The sequence below is a fragment of the Lepisosteus oculatus genome, chromosome 13, assembly GCF_040954835.1.
Source record: "Lepisosteus oculatus isolate fLepOcu1 chromosome 13, fLepOcu1.hap2, whole genome shotgun sequence".
Classification (NCBI taxonomy): Eukaryota; Metazoa; Chordata; class Actinopteri; order Semionotiformes; family Lepisosteidae; genus Lepisosteus; species Lepisosteus oculatus.
Window position 1 is genome coordinate 8,107,614 of NC_090708.1, and position 6,000 is coordinate 8,113,613.

Genomic DNA, 6,000 nt, shown 5'->3' on the forward strand with positions numbered 1-6,000 from the left:
TAACTATTATTGACAAAATACTGCTTTGTTTAAAACCAATCTGTTTAACATAAACACAATTTACCAAAATTGTAAATTAGCTTTTTACTGTACAATATTTTTCACACCCGGGTTTTTTATTATGCTCTTTTTTTTTCAAATTCAAAATCCATAATTTAATTTGCTGCTTGCTCTTTTGAATCTCCTTGCATTTTTATGATGATGATTACGACGCTGCGGTCATTATTACATATGAGCAACTCTAAAATCATCCAAATCCTTTCTCCAAAAGTGACATTTCCTAGTGGGTGGTAAGCATCACACAGACAGGCTTTTGAGGGGGGCGATTGCACTCCTGACTTGTGTGGAGGAGAAACAGGGAATTTGAGCTTAAACGGCATCAGTCAGAAGCCCACACAAAGTCATTAGCAAGCACTCTGGCCTCCGTTCTTTACAGGAATGTTTATTTAAGATTTTAGCACTGCAATAATGAGATGTAGCTGGAGTTTAGTTTCAATCATGCTATTCCTCGTTGGACACATTTCCAGTGTTCTCTGTCTTGGAGACATCATGCAAGACTCTTCTTGACTTCCTCCATCCCACTGACTGCTCCTTTTGCCTTTTAATCCACTGCAGCCTTGAGTTATTAATTACAATTAAGTTATTTTGTTTCTTTATGTGTGAATAATGAGCAGACAAATCTGTAATTTAATATTGTTCATATTTCCTAAAGCATAAGCCGAACCCTAACACTCAGGACATTTTTTGGTTGCTCCAGCACTTTATCTGCTGTGCTATCTGTATTTTGAAAAAACAGTTTACCTTTGATAAACTTACCGTAGACCAGGTTTTTATAAGACCATTATTAGTACAGCAAAAACTCACTGCAGGTAGGTTTTGGTATAATTTGTTTGTTAAGCCAATTAACAGCTAGGGGGCTGAAGCATCTGGTTAGAGCTCCAAATCCATAACTAGGTTTTTGTTTGTGGTTGGTTTGGACTGTGTGTTGTGTAAACTGGGAAAAAAAAATCCTTCTAGTCCTTTTTATGCTTGAGGATGAAACAATAAAGAGCTTGTCTCTTGTGGTCAGCACTCCAAGGTCGTGGGTTTGAATATGTGAGCTAAGAAGGTGGGATTATTTGTTGCTAGTCTACCAGACTAGTTAATGCATCCGTTATGAAATTTCTGAGGTCACCCTATTTAAACTAATTGTTGAAATAATGTCTTCCATGCTCAGAAGACACAGATTAGATGGGAGAAACTGCTACTGAAGTATGAAGTATCCAGTGCACAAAATATATAATTTGGAATGATCTACATGGAGCTCAAGGAGATGAACAAAACTACAGGGATTCAGAATTCTTTCAAATAAATGAATCTCCTTCAACTGAGAACTGCCATAGAAGGAAAACAGTACAGATAAGGGATGGATGCAGACTGAGGTAACATGGAGGAGTACCACAGGGATCTCTATTAGGTACCACTGCTGCTCTTAATTTATAGTAATGATCCTGATTTGGTTGCATTATGTGCAGGTAACAGATAAGAAATTATAATTACATGATGGACAGATGAACAAAGTACTTATTTCTTTTTTCATTGACCATTTCAATGTTGTGTTTATGATGTACTGTATATCTCTGGTCAGGTTATGATTGGAACTGAGAGCTTGATCTCATTTTTTCTAATTAAAAGCTTAGGTACATTTTGGTTCATTGTCTTAATAAGACAATGCTATATACCAGTCCAGTTTACAAATTGACATAAATAAGTGACTCATTCCTTTGGCATAGGTAATATATTAGGCAGTTTCTCACTACAAAGTTACACACATCAGTGTAACTGAACACCAGGAATGAACTCAAAATAATTGTTAATTTGGTATGTGATTCATTCCTCACAAGTGTTTTTTTTTATCTGTGATATTATCCTAGCAACAGACTGTGTAAAGAAGGAAGGTAATATGAAGGATAGTGGGAGGATTAAGTCTGAGTGTGTTTTATAGGATGTTTGTGGATTATTTTTAACTCTCTGCTGATATGTTTTAGCTGATATGGGGAGATACATTGTATTTACTAAAAATGGTTCTGTAATAGCAGAAATAATATTATAATAATAAACAGAAATATAAAGTGTGCATACTGTCATTCTTTATCTTTTTTGACCCATTTCAAAGTCCTAAAATGTTATAAGATGTATTTGAGATACATGGCTCATTTATTCATCAATTTTCTAGCCACTTTATCCAGTTCGGGGCTGTGGGGGAGCCAGAGCTTATTCCAGAGAGCAACAGATGCAAGACAGTCTACGCCCCCGGACAGGAGGCCAGTCCATCGCAGAACATGAGGAAAACATACATCTCCACACACATGGCTGGCCTGGTCTGGAATACACCCCACTGCTCCAGCAGTGCAAGTCAGAAACACTAACCACTGCACCACTATGCCACCCAGAAGTAGTATCAAGTAATATAAAATGAACCTGGATACCTCTCTTGAATCTATTTTTACACTTTCCTGGTGCATTAACTCTGTAGTTAATATGAAGTCAGGAGGAGATGAGTCATCACATGCAGACTGGTTGCCAGGCAGCAGCTAAAGTTTTTCTTCAAGGTTGTGGAATGTGTTTGTTTTAATTGTGTGATTTTGTTCCATATTTTTAAAGTGTAAAATTAAAAATTGCTTTTAATCAAAGTTTTTTCCTCTGTTTTTTCCAATAGATTTAAGTATGTAGGTATAGGTAGCAAAATATAATTGTTGGTTGTTATGTTATAAATAACTGCAATGCTTTGTTCCTTCTGAGAACGATTTTCTGCTAAGTGCATCATAGAAAGTCAGGGGCAACAACAAAAGCAGACAATTATTGAAGTCTTGCAACATAACAGAAAGGTGTTAATGATCATTTTGACAAGCAATCAGAGAAGGTCCTGGAAATCTCTCAGCAGCTGAGCTGAATTGTGTAATACACCCAGCAGAGGCTGCATTATTAAGAACAGTGTGCATTTGCCAGATTGTGGGCAAAGTAGGCGTTTGACGTCAATACCTATTAAAAGATAAATTGTTGTGTTTCCTCTTTAAGTTATCCTAACTTCTCTCACTGGAAGCAAAGGATTGCTATTGTTAATCTCTGATCTACATGAATAAGGAGAGCTGGAGCCATTTAAAATGTTGACAGGGTTCAAAAAGGTATATGTCACAGGAGCAATTAAAGGCAGAAATCGTTTTTTAGGGACATTACTTGGTGACGCATCCTGACACAAATTTCCGCATGCTGTTTACTTTAAATGTTAATTGGCATTTTCTTTTTGCTTTGCAGCCTTGAAGGTTGCTGTTCATAGGTGTGATCCTTCAATGTATTTCATTAGATAGTGATGGTGGCTCCAATTCACACCCTGCTTTGAGAAGAACTACTGCTTTGATCCTGTCCATGTTGTTCCAAGTGAACTTGCCCAAGAGTGCAGAAGAATATCTTTCACAGATTTTCCTATAAGAATTGTATCTTTCCTTCAAACATTAAATCTAGAATAAGCAGGTAATTATCTCTTGAATCTATGGAATGCCTGTTGCCCATATATGCACTTCTAGATCAGTCAAAATAATCTTCCCTGAATGATTTTAAAATGCAGACTTCAACCATTGTTGTTGAAGCTGTTACCTCTGTCACCACTGTTTTTTTTTTAATACTCTGCTAAAGAAACACTGGGTTCCTTTTGTTAAAAGGAAATTCTATAACAGTGAACATGTTTTTTCCTTTTCTTTTTTCCATTATAACCCATAGTATCATCACCTTGCAACTGGCACCTGGCAACCCACTGAAACTGAGCAGGTGTGAGCCCGGCTGGGAGACCCCTTGGGAAAGCTGAGGTTGCTGCTGGAGGAGGTGTTAGTGAGTCCAGTAGGGGGCGCCCACCCTGCACTCTGTGTGGGTCCTAATGATAACACTATACTGAGAAAAAGGCCTTAAATGTTTTAAGGCTAGAATTGCTTCTTTTGGTACGGTATTCCATAGCTTTGATATACAATAGCTATAGGCCCTATTATCCACACAGTGTTGTATAGATGTAAGTGGGCGGTGCAGTGGCTCTGTGGCTAAGGATCTGTGCCTGTGGCTGGAAGGTTGTCCGTTCGTATCGTGTGGCCGGCAGAGGAATCCTACTCTGTTGGGCCCCTGAGCAAGGCCCTTAACCCCAATTGCTCCAGGGGTGCTGTATAAGTAGTTGACCCTGTGCTCTGAACCCAAGCTTCTCTCCCTCTCTGAGTGTCTCATGGAGAGCAAGCTGGGGTATGCGAAAAGACACATTTCTAATACAATAAATTGTATATGGCCAATAAAGGGATCTTATCTTAAATTAGTCACACAGAGAATCTTATTTTAACCAGGTTTGTATAGTAGTAATAGTCAACTTTGAGGAGTCAATTATTACAATTTAATGCAATATGCTCCCTCATAGCACAAAAATACAAAGGCCCTCTCATTGCTGTATTTTTCTCTCAGTATTTCTTAATAATCAAGTTACACGTGTCATTGCAGAACAATTGGATATTAGGGTAAATGGTTTGTTGCTGGCATGAAAATTGGGGTTTTGTCCTTTACAACAGGAAAACAGTGTAAATTTAGTCAATATTGATAAATAGGGACAACGAGCTCGCACTGTCAGTGTACAACCGGCGTACTGGGTTAAACCTACAGAAAGCTTACGAAGGAAGTTAGGATCTAGTTTACCCGCTGTTGAAGGACGGCAGTGACATCAATCTTTGTTGGTGTGCTACCAAACAAGACCCGCAGAGGGCGCTCAAAATCAGACTGATTTCTTGCTGAAAACTAAGCAGTGCTTAACTTAACAAGTTATTTTTATAATAAAAAAAATATAAGAAATCAGAATCACAGTAATGGCTTGCATTTAAAATGTACCTTTCGCCCCCAAAGGATTCACAGAACCACAGCAGTGTACAACAGCTCAGTCTGAGAGGTGAGAGAAATAGCATCACCAGTTGAATCAAGACCACGTCATATATCCCTGGAGTGCAATTTAATCAGAATGCCAGGGTTGTCTCCCTTACATTTTCAAACTTTTGTGGCCATGAAGTCAGGCCTTTAGTTTAGCTTCTTACCAGAAAAATGGCACTACTGCATCTCTGGTCACCACACTGGGGCAATGTCTTGGAATTTCTAGATGAGTAGGAAGAGCGTCACCTACTGATCCAACAACACCACCCACAGCGGCAACAAGGGCTTCTTCTGTCCTCTCCTCCCTTGTCTCCTGGTCTTTTCTGTTCTGTGTTCACAACATGTATGGTCACTTGCTTTGTTAAGCGCCTTGGGGCAACCTTGGTTTGAAAGGCACTATATAAAAATGAATTGAATTGAAGTTTCTTATCTCCATATTGACCAGACTCAGTTTTGCTTAGCTTCCGAGATTTTAGAGATGAGCTCAGGCAACAATGTAGTAATGCTAAATCCTTTTTCACACACAAAAGTAAACAAGAATGTGGAATTTCCTAACCATATCTTAAAATAATAATAATAATTATAATAATAATAATTCACCTTTATGGGGCATTTCTGAACACTCCACTCAGAGTGCTTTACAGGTAATGGGGATCCCCTACACCACCACCAACGTGTAGTCCCCACCTGGATGATGTGACGGCAGCCATAGTGCGCCAGACGCTCCCCACACACCAGCTCTCAGTGAACAGTAGAACAGAATAACGAAGCCAATTCATAGATGGGGAGGAGACATCTTATTGAGAGGCACCCTGGGATTTTTAATGACCACAGAGTTCAGGACCTCAGTTTGACGTCTCATCTGAAGAATGGTCCTTTTTGTGCATTAAGAATCACACAGACCACAGGGTGCACACCCCCTACTGGCCCTACTAACACCTCTTCCAGCAGCAACTTTGCTTTCCCAGGAGGTTTGTCCTCTAGGCCAGGCTCACACCTGCTGTGCTATATATCCTAACATGCTGTTCATCTTTTAAATTGCTGCTGCACATTGCCCAGCTCAGGAAGAAGAAA